This window comes from Archocentrus centrarchus, chromosome 14, assembly GCF_007364275.1.
Source record: "Archocentrus centrarchus isolate MPI-CPG fArcCen1 chromosome 14, fArcCen1, whole genome shotgun sequence".
Classification (NCBI taxonomy): domain Eukaryota; kingdom Metazoa; phylum Chordata; class Actinopteri; order Cichliformes; family Cichlidae; genus Archocentrus; species Archocentrus centrarchus.
Window position 1 is genome coordinate 5,369,208 of NC_044359.1, and position 15,336 is coordinate 5,384,543.

General features: G+C 41.6%; 1 protein-coding gene and 1 long non-coding RNA gene across 2 annotated transcripts in view; one reads left to right on the forward strand and one right to left on the reverse strand.

Moving 5' to 3' along the window:
* The window catches only part of prr7 (proline rich 7 (synaptic)), a 33,198-nt gene extending 24,405 nt beyond the window's left edge, over window positions 1-8,793 (reverse strand). The window contains exon 1 of the mRNA XM_030745777.1: window positions 8,487-8,793. The gene's annotated coding sequence lies outside the window, so the exon portion shown is untranslated. The remainder of the gene's footprint in view (window positions 1-8,486) is intronic.
* LOC115791631 (uncharacterized) overlaps window positions 7,003-15,336 on the forward strand; it is a 43,703-nt gene continuing 35,369 nt past the window's right edge. Inside the window, exons 1-2 of the long non-coding RNA XR_004020970.1 lie at window positions 7,003-7,050; window positions 12,732-12,915. This is a non-coding gene — a long non-coding RNA (uncharacterized LOC115791631). The remainder of the gene's footprint in view (window positions 7,051-12,731; window positions 12,916-15,336) is intronic.

Sequence of the window (15,336 nt, forward strand, 5' to 3'; positions counted from 1 at the left end):
TGAAAGTGTCAATTAATTTCATCATCATTTTTATTTAGTTATCATCTCGTTTTCATCATGGAAAAAAAGGGTCGCTGATGAAAACTATGACGAAAATAGTTTGTCGACGAAATTAAGACTGTTGTGGGTCCTAGACCCAGGGTTTTTGTAATATTTCTGTATTGTGATTCTTAGTTTCTGAATTCTGTTCTTGGTCATTATGTTGCATTTAGTTTCTGTTTACCCGTGTTTCCATATTCAGCTCTAGTCTTGTCTCTGTGTTTAGTCTGTCTTGTGTATTGTTTATCTTGTGTCCCAGTCACAAGTCCACATGTCTTAATCCTGGTTTCTGTCTGTCATGTTTAGTCACTTCCTGTTTTATTTTGATAATCTTTTGTGGGTTTGATATTCAGTTTTGCTTCCTCTGTCTTGTTAATCTGATTTTGTTCAGCTGTTTTCCCTCAGCGTGCCTGCGTCCCTCATGTCAAGTCCCCTGTATTTAGGTCATGTCTGTTCCTTCCCCATTTAGTTATACTTCCTGTTTTATTTTCCTAGTCTCCTGCTCCCAGTGTGTTGTGTGTAGTTTTGCTTCCCCTTGCCTTGTTAGCCTTTATGCTCACCTGTTCTCCCAGCTGTCTCCATTTCCCTCATTGTCCCTTGTGTATATATTGTCTGTTTCTTCTGCTCATCTGATCACTGACTGTCACGAAACATTCCAAAGTTAATTAATGTGAAGAAATAAGTCGCAAGCAAATTTATCATTGCCTGATGTTAAATGTGTGTTGCAAGCGACTCTTAATTCCTGGAGTCACAAAATGCATGAAGGCTTCAAAGCATAAATGCAGAAAGCTTTACAAACCTGCACAAGATGAATTTTATACTTTAAAATAAACTAAACACTACATTTGGAAGAAATCTTAAATGGTCAGTTAGAAATAATAAAAAAAATCTGCAAATTTCTTAACATAAGAAATTCCTCTCAAGGTTCACCTCAGCAGGCATACACAGCCTTAAGTTTCCCAGGCTCAGGCTGATGTCTGTCTCTGGCCTTTGAACATGTGAGGATTCGGTGTCTGTGCTTCAGCAGGTCACGGTGTCTCCTCTGAGAGCGACACATCCGTCGTCACTTTTCACTCTGAGCAAAATCCCTCCTGATTACCGGATCAGTATGCTGTGCGTGTTGGATAAAAATCTTAAGACCTTTTTCCTGGAAACGAGCTATTTTTCCTGCTGGTGTCCGTTAAAAGTCAACAGCACCCATGGTTCTCAAAGGTCACTGAAAAAAACATGGATGAAGGGACTGAAAAGAAATTGTGACCATGAGGTGAACATTGTCTGCTTTTTTTTAATGTCTGTTTTAGATGGACATCTTCTGCTTTTTATTTGATCTTACCTTTTATCTAAGCAGGTAAACAGTGAGCTGTAGGGGATTAAACACCTCTAACTATCAAACATTAATATTCCAGCAGAGGAACATCACAGGCCTGACACTTCCAGGTGTGTCACTCCGCCTGTTGTACACCTGGAGACAGTCTTTGCTGATTTTTGGCCAGCAACTGTGTCTGTGACAATGGGTCCAGGAATGCGATCAGCTCTCCTGCTCTGGGGAACACCTGCTTTGTCCATGCAACACAACAGCTCCACCATAAAATGTGTGTGTGCCACTGGCTGCACCTGTTTGGCACTACTCCTCTCATGGTGTAAGATGAACACATTTGTTGTTGCAATGTCCAGGAAGTTAAGCAACATGGTTCTGTGGGCGGAGTAGTAATGAGCTGGTCTGAGAGGTCAGACTCATATTTTTATTGTAGGCCATGATTGGTGTAGGAAAGGGAATGTCTCTCACAGCCCAGCATCCATCGCCATCCTTCACCTTTCTCTACACTGTCTCACCTGAAAATGCAGGATAGATGGTGGAGCACACAGATATCTCCCGCGTGTCCATCCACTTTACAGAAACAAGTGGGCCCTCTGTGATCCATCTCACTGGTCCTAATCCACTTTTTTTGGTGAGAGCATTTGCCCTCCCTCTGAGGAATCCTTTTGTGCTCTCCCTGTAGGTGCTTCAAACTTCATGCTGGCCAGGTCCATGAACTGGTTTTATTATTATTATTACTAATTTTATTATTATTATTATTATTACCTTTTATTTTACCAGAAAGTCCCATTGAGATTGCAGTCTCTTTTACAAGAGAGAACTGGCCAGGATAGCAGCCATAAAACCTGGTCTAAAACCTGTCCATGTAAATATGGTGCCCAATGCCAAGACAGGATGGCTGAATAAGGTTCATGACCACATCATAAGACAGCTCATGTTCACTAGCTGTTACACTTTTGCCAGTGTATATGATGAACCTGACTGTGTAGTCACTGCTTTACTCAGGACAAGGACCAGCACTTAGCATGCACCATCTGCCTGGGAACTGCCCGTTCCACCAGGGGAAATGGTAACCTTTTTAAAGGGGTTACTCTGAGCAGTATTTGTTGCTGTAGCTAGTTGGTTTATCACCGCACATTTTTGTTCGGTTCTATTGTTTGGACGTGACAGCCCCTTCGGGGACTCATTCTGTCCTTTCTGCTAGGTCTGCTTTGCACTAGGGTGCTGGTGGTCCGACTCCAGTTCAGTGGCTGCTCTGCAGGGTGTGTATATATGTCCCATACTATATGTGTTGTACTGAGTGAATCAGCAGAAAGGGAATGAACAGTTATGTCTATAACCTCTGCTCCCTGAAGGAGAGGAATGTGGTACAACATTAGGCTGGCCCCCAACGCAGCTGGTCTAGGTGAAGAGTGGCTATCAAACTGACTGCTATGATGCAGACAAGCACAGACAACACATGATTCTGTCTGCAGTAGTCCTGGAGACTTGGCAGTGACACCAACGACATGTAGATCAGGAGACCAAAAAACTTGTACAGATTTTCAGTCTCTTCAGTCAGTCCATTTGCATTTCCCCTAAGTCCTGTTTTTTTTTCAGCATTTTTGTTGGTGTTGGTGTCCTGAATGTGTCAGTGGCAAAAAAACAATAAAAGAGGTCCTTAGGACTTTGGGGCGAACCTGTCTCTACTTGGATTCCTGGTGTTCTCCGTGGCTGGAACCTGTTTATTGCTGGGGTGGTGTCAGCATCGCCCTCTGTTCTTCAAGGGCTCAGAGCTGAGGTGTAGCTCTGGACCTGGTTGGCGTACCACGCTGTCTCTTCCTCTATGCAGCCCTCTTTTTAGCACTGTGTGTATGTTGGAGGCTCCTCTTCCTCTTCTCTTGTTCCTCTCTTTATTTCCTCTTCCAAAACAGGAAAAAAAGTGGCTCATCCACTTGATCTTCACGGTCCTTATTCTCTGGCTCAGACTCTGTCTTTTTGTCTCACTCATCTTCTTCTGCTCACAGAAAAGCTTCACTGCTTGCTCCACATTCAGTAGTCCCCTCATTGTTTTGAGACAGAAAACAAATAAAGGACTACACAAAGCACTAAACACACTACACTACACACTAACTATACATTCCAAAAACGCTAATTGTTACATATCTCTCAAATTTCAAAACTCACTATTAATATCACTGTCTATCTTTTGTCAACCAAATGCTGCTCATTGCCATATAATTTTTGGATTGGTTGATGTGGGGCATTTTTCCACCAATAGGGAAGGGGATTTCATAACATAGCACTATTTCTGCTAGCAGATATCTCATTTTTTTTCCTGCACCAAAGCACACCAAATGTGACGACAGTGTATGCAAATTATTGATCATAAGTCTGGCATTGCATGGCCTATCAACACAATTTAAAAGCTGATATACAGTTAGAAGTCCGCACTTTCGCCACAAGTTAAAATGGAGACTCAGCGAGGCAGCATCCTGCTGCTGTGCCATCTTAAATTAGTGATGACATTTGGACGCACGGGCGCGTCTGTCGACTCCAGAGGGTTAAAAACCAATTTGGTAAAAAGAAAATATATAAAACACAAAAAATTTTTTTTTTTTTTTTTTTACTATAACCCAGCTCATTTACTGCTAAAGACCAGTCTGAAGATAAAGATCTGCATCATGAATGAGGCTGCAGATCAGGCTGGGCAGTTCCACCTGCAGATGCTTCAGATGCTCACTGAATGCTCACTGAATACAAAGCAATGATGATGTGGTATTTTATGTCCCTCCTCTGCAGCATTTCCTCTCACCTCACTTTCTCTACATGTGTGCCCAATCAGGACTAATTTTGCAAGTCTTCATAAAGGCTTGTCAGTTTTCTCTCAGCCTCAGCAGCAGGTTCCTGAACTCAGTAGTCTGATAAGATGTCCTTTGCTGCTGTCTGTTAGCCGCCACATTAAACGCCACTCAAACCAATTTAAATGAGAGCTGGTTTGAAGCCCAGTGGCTCTACTTTGATCCCATCTCGCATGTTTTGTGCACACCGTGAAGCAAACAGCACATACTTATCAGTGTCAGTTCAGTCCATTTACATCAAAAGGACTGCCTGAAAATGATGTAATATCACTAAAATTAGAAACAGCCTGTCTCAGAGTAAAAAACTATTCCATGCATTTAATACTTAAAGGTTGGATTATTGTAAATAATTATCAGGCTGCTCTAAAAGCTCCCTTAAAAGCCTGCAGTTGATCCAAAATACTGCAGCAAGAATACTGACAGGGACTAACTAGCTTTTCTTCATTGGCTCCCTGTTAAATCCAGAACTGAATTTAAAATCCTTCTGCTCACATACAAAGTCCCAAATAATCAGGCCCCTACCTTATCTCATAGTACCCTGTTACCCTTAACTTCGCTCTCAGACTGCTGGCTTACTTATGGTTCCTTGGATACTTAAGAGTAGAATGGGAGGCAGAGCCTTCAGCTTTCAGGCCCCTCTTCTGTGGAACCAGCTCCCAGTTTGGATTTGGGAGACAGGCACCCTCTCTGTTTTTAAGATTAGGCTTAAAAATTTCCTTATAGGCTGGTCTGGATGAGGTGACCCTGAACCCTCCCTTAGTTATGCCGCTGTTGGCTCAGGCTGCTGGGTTATTTGCTGCATGTCATTAACTTTTGTCTTAGTTGTTTGTTTAGTTTGTGTCTCTCTGCCTCCACCCCCTGATAGGTGGTGCTCCCTGAACCTGAACCAGAGTCACCAAGTAAAACCAACAATAAAGCAGTGTTGCTTTTGGGCACAGTTACCCTCAGTCAGACCTGTTACACCCGGGGTTTTTTTTATTTTTATTTTTAAAAAGTAACCATGGCAAAGTCCATATTTATACAGTCTTTGGCGTGACACCCAAGGAAGTGTTTGAGTGAAGGTCAAAAACATAAACAGTGCTCATGAGATAAAAGCAAATACAGTTAAATTTCCAACCTTTGGTTCACATAATAAAGCCAGTAACTACAGTCCAATAGATAAAAATAATAATTTATGTCTAACATGACTCTAGTAAGTGTTAGTAAAATGTATAAAGTTCAAAATATGGAGGAAAAACTCCACAAACTCTGGTAAGTTAAAATAAATACAAACTACTGAGCCCACTCAAGCTAATCCAAAGAAAGACTGAAATGTTTCTCCTGCACTGATGTGATCAGCACTTTATTATTTCATTCATCTTCCTGTAAACCAGTGTTAATTTCGTTGACGAAATATTTTCGTCATAGTTTTCGTCAACGGCTCTTTTTCATGACGATAACGAAGCAATAAAAACTACCTAAAAGGATAAAAACGATGATGAAATTAATTGATACTTTTGTCAACAAATGAAAACGAGACGAAAATCCTTGGCGGGACGACATCCAATCAAAACTTATTTAATTTTGTGAAAGGTGAAAGTTAGGAAAACATCCAATCAAACGCACAGTTGCACAAATTTGCTCTAAACCCGGGAAGACCAAACTAGCCTGTGATTGGTTGTTACTTCTGATAGAACTAAGTTATGTAAACAATGTCAGCAGGGAGAAAGAGAAGAGCCGATGTATAGACACATTTGTCCTTTGATACCATCACAAACAAAACGATGTGTAAACCATGTGGGGCGACTATCTTGGGTAAAAATTCGACAAATCTTAAACATCTGCAAACCAGTCACCCAGATCTCCATGTAAAGGTAAACATTTTAATGTCATGCAGGGTAAAGTGTTTTTCCCAGTTTGTGTTTAGAGAAAACCTCCACACTGCGGTGGATTAGCCTTTATAATCTTAGTCCTGAACACTGCCCTGTACCTTCCAGAGCGTCCTGCTGTAAAACGCTGTATTATCTCAGTAAGGTGGTGTTAATGATCAGGTGTGTGGGAAGCAGGTGAAACACTAATGTTAATATTATTAATAATATTCCATAACTTTGAATAAATGTTTAATTTTGTGTAAGTGTGTATAATGACTAATTCAAGGGAGCTGAAGAAAAAGCATTTACATTTTACACCTTTTATATTTTAGTCGACTAAATCGACTGTAGATTTAGTCGACTATATTCTTACGATAATTTGTCGACTAAAACTAGACTAAAACTAAAACTATTCAGATGACTAAACTATGACTAAAACTAAATTACATTTTCTTCAAAAGACTATGACTAAAACTAAGTTTGCTGTCAAAATTAACACTGCTGTAAACGGAGAAAACTAAATGAAAAATAACCTACGACATAAATCACGTTAATCTTCATTCATCCATCCATTAATCACTGCACAAGCGCACACTGGAACTTCTTCCCGACTGAATCTGGACTTTTGGCTCAGTTGCAGCACCAGATGTAGCCCAGGTGTCACAACACACCTAAAATCCAACCCATCTAAGACTGAAATAAAGCTCATCATTCTTCATTATTCAAAAAAATCATTGCACCCACTTCTTCTGAGCTACTTTTGGCGTTTATAGTGTAACGTATTGAAACAAATTTTGTGTTAAAACAGAGACCCCCCCCCCCCCCCCCCCCCCCCCCCCCCCCCCTCTATTTGTGTATTTCTTTAAGTCAGAGGAACAAAATGTATGTCACCAATAGGGGGTGCTATTGCGTTACTGTGGAGACTAGAGGGCCAATGCGCAGCCGCAGCGTCAGAAGTAAATAAGCTGGTGGCCTGTTATCATGTCCTCCGTCTTTTTTACAGGTAAGCGCTCAAAGTTCTTTTAGTTTTTAGTTCCAAAGTTATCTTAATGAGTGTGGATTTATATACAAACGTTTTGAATAAGATGGGAATGTTTAATTATGTTTTAGTGTCGGAACGAGTTGTATTTGCCAGTACGGCAGGCGGCTTCATTTCTATGCGAGCCCGCCATTGCTCGGGGCTAGATGAGACAGTAGTAAAAGAAGTTGCTGTTCGGCGCTATATACGCGGTGTGATTTACAGAAGTGCTTTCAATAAGATGAGGCCAGTTTGGATTATATTGTGTATGATTACTGCGATTTTAGGGCGAAGTCAAACCGCCATGTTAAGTCTTTTCAGTGTGTTACCCGCCATCAGGCATACTTCCGGTTATGGGGCCAATAAGCTCTTGAGGGTTTGTTTGGGGGGGGGGGTTAGACTGGAAGTGAGGGAAAGCTACGAAAGCTGTCTGAAGCAGCATCATAGAGTGGGTTAAGCTCTATTACAGTAAAATGGAAATACAAATGTTTGTTTACATTATTTTGTTACAATTTATTACTGTCCTGTTTGAAATGTGCATTATTTGGGCATTATGTATCATATTATTTGCACTTTATGAACAAGTTATTTGTCTACTGTGGTTTTGGTTTATTACTAATAATTATTGGAGCTGTTTTTATATTATTTAATGTTTATTGTAACAGATGAGTTTGGTTTTTCTCATGCTGTCTGAATTACATAAGCTGGTGGCCTGTTATCAGCTCCTCTCCGTCTTTTCCACAGCCACTGCATTCATTCTCACCTTTGGGCAACACAGCCTGACCTCAGCTGTGTGCCGCTTGCTACCGCCCAGCTTCCCCTAGGGCTGGCGCCGGTAACGATGGCTCAGTTAAAGCACTCCAAAGTGCACTGTGGGCCAGGTGTCACAACACACCTGACATCGAGCCCGTGTTACGTGGACCTGTGGCTGAGGCGAGTTAGCCAGACTCGCCGTGAGTCAGTCAAGGCCAACTGTATGTTCAAAATTCACATCTACGTGCGTGCAGCGAGCCCGGTATGCGTCAGGTATTTCCACTGGTTGCTAAAGCGACTTAAAGAGTGCACAGCTGGCAATGAAAAGTGCGTGGAGAAGTGATTAGTGACTCCGAACTGAGTGGAGTGCGTGTCAAATCATCCCCAAACACGCTGATCGGTTTCCACATTACGCAATCGCTCAGACGCACTGCTGCTCTTAAAAGGTCTCTTCTTCAATTTGCTCCAGCAACAGGAGACACGCTGAGGATAAAGGGGAGCAATTCTCGCAGGAACGGCAGCACTAACGCCCATAAACACAGGATTGTCTCCGTGTTTGCACACGGAAACGGCAGGTTAAGGTGACAGCGCAGGTGATGAACATAAAGCGGTAACAACTCTGAGGTTATTTCCACAGATCATATTTTAGTGGAAAAAAACAAGCTCACCTTTAATTCCTCTTCTGCTTCCAATGAACTGACGCACTCAGCTCACTCCGAGTCATTTAAGTTTGAGTCCACAATTTAAAAAACAAAAACCCTCAAAAAAAAGAAGAAGAAGAAGAAGGTAAAAACACTTTCCTTTCGGTTACAAACGGGAGCTCCTCCGCTCCCTCTCCTCTCTTTCTCCTCCCGGCAGCGATGCGCGTCGTGTTTTGGACATCAGCGCTAATAAAAAGCGGTTTATCGGTTCACCTTGACAGCCTCGCTCCTCCCTCCTCTCTCTCTCGCTGTCTCTCCTTCACTCGGTCCCTCCCCTCCTCTCCATCAGCGGAGCAGCAGAAGGAGCGTTTCGTGACACTCAGCCCAGCAGTCTGTCTGTCTGTCTGTCTGGATGACGAGAATACAAATCAAGCTGCCGGTGGCGGGGTTTTTCCAAGGACGCACGAACTGGCAAAGAAAGAAAGACATGACGATGAAAGGAGGGAAGGTAGAGAGGTGTAAAGCGTTAGGGTGATATTTACATGTCAAACAATTTAAACTGGATGCATTTTACTGTTGTGGGGTTTTCTCAGACCGTATGGAGAGGACCTGAGTCTTCAGAAAAGGTGGTGCATTTAACCGTTAGGCCTGTTTAACCAAATCCAGGGTGTGAGGGAGGTCAAACAGGGGTGGGATGGGATCAGTGCACTCAAACAAAATTACAGATGTTTAAAATAAGTTCAAGCTCCACAGGTTTTCTTATCACAGCGTGCAGCAGAGCCGGACTGATATATCAGCAGGGGCTGATATTGTATCAGCATTTATAACAGCCGATGAATGAAAATGACAAGATGAAACAGAGAAACACCCGTCAACCATGATATGACTGTTGATGTTACACAGTTTGTCCACCACTCTGCAACTTCCCTGTTGTCAGCATATTTGGAATGCCACAAACAAGAAAAACAGCTGATCCGAGCAGAGTCGGGCAGAGCATAAATAAGTAATCCAAGACTTGATATGACAATAAAACAAGATTTTTTTTAAACTGGACTGTCATATTATCTTAGTAAGGACTCTGAAATAACTACACATAACAATTTGTTTTGTGAGTATGATAGAAAAAAATATTGGCTGATATATCGAATTTCTAAATCACCAAATATCCATATTGGTCTTAAAAATGCTGTATCAGTCAGGCTCTAGCATGCAGTGGAGCATTAACCACACTTTAAATCAAAGGTGTGTTAAAAAACTAAAAACAAATGAGTTGAATTACATTTAATAACCAGCAGGGGGCAAAAAGGTTTCCAAAATAAGTCAGTTGTACAGAAGTTACTGCTGGTGAGTTTAAGGTCTCAGTCACTCATTTCAAGTCTCAATACAACGTGATTCTTATTTTCTAAATTCTGGTGCCCGTTAGGCTCAAAAATGAGGTTTTATTGTGACTCACAATGGGTAATTTATACTTTGTTAAACCTGTGCCATAATTGCACTGTAACTGCAAACCATTCTCATACAGTACACCTTAACTTACACCCTAACCTGATGTGCACCTCACTAGAAATGGTGTGTTGACACAGCCTGCAATAACTGCGAGCAGCCCATTCAGTACCATCATTTCCGCCTGTGCATTTCCAGCTGCTTTTTCTTCTGGTGCCATTTTTTGAATCACGTGGATCACTTCATTCTGTCAGGGAAACTGCAGAGCAACACTGGCAACAGCATCAGTCACCTGTGTGGGTTACGGTGTAGGCTGTACATGTTTTGCAGTTTCTTATGTGACGTTATGCACACATTGCGTGAGATTTGTCTGACATAATGATGTGATACAACCACCTAGAGAAAAATGTGTATTCCACAGGTGGTTGGCAGCGGCTCCTGGAGGTTGCCGGCTCTCACTGGGTGAAAGAAGGTTGCAAATAAGGTGCCGCACCAAAAACCTCTCCTAGTGATTGCTTTGGTTGCTAGCAGGTTGCCACCGTTGCCCATAGTTTTTCATGTTTGTCTGCAAATACTTGCTAACTGCTAGCCAAGTGTAGTACAACTTGTCAAAGTGCAACACAAACTGGAAATGCAGTAAAAGTAGTGCCTCAGAGCTGCAACCAACATGTTTCGCTTTGAATGAAAATGGTCACCGTTTACCTTTTGTGTCGCACTTTTCACTGTTTCACTACAGCTCGGAGAGTAGCTGGACAGTGTTTGTGGTACGGTCACTGCAGCATATAGCTAGCATGCTAATTATGGCTCGCTTCATAAGCAAAGTCATTTCTAAGTGAAATGTTAGCTGGCTAACTTGCTAAAAATTAATTCATTAGCTAACATGATCCACCATTTATGTATAATATTGGATGGTCAACTAGTTTTTATTTTAACCATCAGTGAATCGTGTAAGTACAGATTTATGGCTAGCATAACTTCTACAGTAACACGGGGCAGTTAGCCAGCTAACTATAACTCAGCTGCACAACATGTACATGACGAGCTTTGTCATTACAAGTTTATAGCACAAAACCTGATTTACAACAAACAAGGCAGTTCCAGCATACCATGCATTATGGGAAATGTAGTATCCAGTCTTCCTGAAGCTTCCTTTGTCATTTTATTTAAACTGGTATTCTGTGAGTTGAGCAGAAACTTCAGTGAACTCAGTTCTGTTTCCAGCTTTTAATCTTTAACATGATGTTACAGACCAGTGAGTTCATATCAAATAACACACCTGCACCTCCTGGACATTAAATATTTACATTGTCATTAGTGGTAAACTTACCTGTGAGGCGTCACTAAGGCATCCAGTAATTCACATATAAAAGGCTCTGTTTGTGCTCCAGCTAAGCTAATGGCCGGTGGCTCTGCATCAGTGGTCAGATTTCAGGAGCTGAGCTCTGTCTACGTGCAGCTCATTTGACTTTCAAACTTCATTACACTGGATTCAAATCACATCTAGGAGACTGCAACTCTAGTTGACAATTTCTTGTTTCTGGGAAAGTGTTTTGTGCCAGGTTCTACCTGCTGAACAACCTTATCTCCCGTCCTATATCTTTTCCAGTGGTGGCTGTTCATACTAAATATGGGCAAAGTTTCTAATAAATAAATGAGGTCAGCTTATGCACAACTAGTCCCTGTGAGCCAAAAGCACTTCCACTTTTAATTCATTCTACTGTATGTGTATTGCATTTTAAAGATGACTTGTTACAGTTGTGTCAATAACAACAAAACACTTATATTGATAATCAAGTGTAATATATATTTTATTACTAAATTATTACTTTATTTTTATTACTGAACTGGTTGGAGGTGCCGCCTCATTGGGTCCCACCACAGATGCGAGTCAAAGCAGCAGGCCTCCTCTGGGCAGGAGGTTTGAACATCTTAACGTTTCTTTAACATGTGGAAGACAAAAAGTCTGCAAAGGGGACACCTGTGCATGATTGTAGCTCCTTCATCAAGCCTCCCCCTCCCTCCAGATGCATTTTAGGAAATGAGATACCTTTCAGCGATCTGTGCAGAGACTGATTTCTGGGTCACGGGCAATAAAAAGCCTGTGACATCTGGTTTTACTCGTAACAATTTGAGCTTGATCAGCTTTATTTTATTTTGGTTTGGAGTAAAGCTTCCTTGTGCAGACTTCTCAGAGGAAATACTTTACGTGCAAAAGAAAGGACAGAGGTGGATTAAAGATGAAGAGAGGTGCACCATAAGTTAAAAGCTGTGACTTTCAAGAAACCTTCCACCCCATCAGAGGCTTTCAGCTGGATAAGAAAGGGAAAAGAAGCATCTTTCAGCCCAGGGTAATTAAGCTTTGAAATGTCTAAACACCAAAAAACACAGTCAGCTCCTATGTTCCCACTTACACTTAAGCTCTGCTGGGGCTTTGCACAAGTTTTTGGTGTTCAGCTGGTGTTTGGTTGCAGCAGTGACATCTTTAGTTGTTTAACATCAACACCAAGAGGATAAAAGATAATCCATGGCACTCTGAGCTCTCGATAAAATTTTTAATCACCAAAAGCTCCTCAGTTCATCCTCTGAAACAAGCTGTTTTTGTCATGGCTGGGAGCTAGTGGACTAAAACAAGCAGAACTCCAAGGTTAGAATTTTACAGTGTTTATTTACAATGTGCAGGAGAAGGGGGGAAAAACAGGAAAGCATTCTTTTCTCTTGGGTCACGTCCAGTTCACAAGAAAACCACTGTAACACTCTCACGTGATGGTCCTCTGGTCCAGAGCTCACATCCACATATCCCATCTGAAACATTCTTGACTCCTTCTCCAGAAACCTGAGTACAAAGACGAGGGCGTAAGATCAGCATGATGGTGAGCCAAAGCAGCAGGAAACCTGACGGAGCACTGTCAGCAGTAACTGTTTACAGCAACGATCCAGCAAAGACTAACCGCCACCAGCCAGCTTAAGTAGGAGACCAGATGAGCCAGAAACAGGTGTGTCTCCTTACTCCCAGGTGAGTCAGATAATGAGGGTGAAGACCTGGACCTAGCTCCACCCCTCAAACCTGAGACCAGAGAACACACAGGAGAGGAGAGAGAGCCAGGAGAGTGGCGGGACCATAACAGTTTTATAGCTCATGGCAACTTTCTTCTGATTGGTTGTAATTGATGCCTACTTCAAACCATTTCCATACAGTTTTGAACAGTTTTCCATATGTCCATGAATGGAACCAATCAGCTGTGCTGAGGATTTAAGAGTTTTGTGATCGAGCTTTGAGTCACATTTTTTTTGAATGATAGGTTTGAATTCTTAGTCAGTATATTCAAGTTTGAGTTCCTGTTTAGGTTCTCCTGTTCTTCCTGTGTGTAAAGTTTAGATCATCCGCATCTTAGCTCTGGTTATACTTAATCTCTTATTGTTTTTGTTATATTTGCTCCCTTTACAGCAGGGGTGTCAAACGCAATCACAGGACGGGCCAAAATTGAAAACAGTCACTGGGCGAATAGGATTAACATTTATCGAACAGTCTAAAACTGAAAATATTTTAATCAGCAATATGAATTTTAATTAAATAATCAGCTCACAGGTTTTAGTGTTACTTATTTTGGAAATGTATTGATGTGAGTTGTGAAATGCAGAAGCAGCTTCATTTCATTGTGATACTTAAAGAGTAGCTGATTGGTGCTCTGAGCAAGCCGATGAAGTCAAAAATATCCAGGTTATTCTGTGTTTCCAGAAAAGCACACTTGTATGAAATCAGCCTGTCGGAATCAAGAGTCCTCCAATCAGAGCCAACCTTCAGGCATGATGATGATGAGGAAAGAAGAATCACATGACTCACACACACACACACACACACACACACACACAGATTAAAATGCAACTTTTGGTGAGTAACTTTCCTCCAGCTGGTCACTTCAAGAAGCTTTTGAGACAAACACTGAGTCTGTTGTCTTCATCGCTTCCTTCGTCATAAAGATCAATTTGTTCGTCACACACAGGCGCACACACACTGACCCTCTCATGGCAGAAATCCCCGGTCTTTTCTGGGAACAGGGTATTTCTGATCCAGTTAAAGGAGTGTTTGCAGCAGTATCACATGTCTTTTCCTGCTGTTGTTAGCACGAGATGATCAGCATGCTTTGTTTCAGTTTTCTTCCAAACACAAGTATCTGTAAGACAGTGTGTGTGTGTGTGGGAGTGCATTTTGCAACACATTTCACTGTGCTTTTGTTTCCTCACACTGCCATCATCAGTGGGAGCAGTAGGAGGCCTTTGTGTTGTTGTTGTTTTTCTGCTTTTAAACCAAGCTCTGATGGCATCCAGTTCAGTGACCTATCGCTCCCACAGGCATCCTCCTGTAAAACAAAGGGAGTAACAAATCTGTCATAGAAAAAGAGCCAGTTTAAATCTCTTCATATCCACGAAGGTGCCAGTGACCTGTTTAGAGTTAGGTTTAGGTTCACACCTACCCGTTTATGAGGTATTTTCACTTATATGGCACACCAAAATGCATGTAAGAGAGTTGATTTGAACAGTATCCTCTTCTTTCTGAAACTAGGCTTGTTTAGCATGTGGCTAAAATATGGCCAAACCCAACCATTGAGGGAATCCTCACACTAGGCATTTTTTTGTTATGTCCAATTTCTTTCTCATGCTTTATGGTGTGTTTGACCTCTTGACCCTGGACATAGTGGAGGTGCAGGCATGCGGGACCTCCCTGACAGAGGGAGTCCTGGTTTGTGGCTTGGTACCTCTGTCTACAGCACCAATGAGACCTGTGTGCCCAAACTGCTACATATACCTTTCTGAACTGTGTGTGACCTGTATAGGATGACTGGAAGAGGCTGAATACTGTAATGTGATACTCTAAGATTTTGTATAAGTAAGGTCTGTGTCCTTTTTTTTCCTTTGAATTCCTCATTGCACTGCTGCGTGCTCTGTATTGACATTTTTCTAAAGACATCTCGTGCAGTAGCCTTTTTTTTTTTTTTAATTTATTTAATGCACTAAAATTTCCGCAACAATTTTTAGGGTTTTCCATTAGGTGGTAGTACCTGGTAACAGGTACCTTTTTAGTACCTACTCAGCCAGGGTTCCAAGTGAGCTGAGTCGAGCTGAAAATGTGACATCAACAGAAAACTACCGTATTTTTTGGACTACAAGTCACTCCGGAGTATAAGTCACACCAGCCAAAAAATGCATAATAAAGAAGAAAAAACATATATAAGTCGCACTGGACTATAAGTCGCATTTTTGGGGGGAAATTTATTTGATAAAATCCGAGACCAAGAACAGACATTTCATCTTGAAAGGCAATTTAGAATAATAATGGATTAAAGAACAGGCCAAACAGGGTTACACCTACGTTATGCTAACGTAACACATTCAGCTACATGACGCATAGACTACGAACTGAGTACGTGTCTGGTAA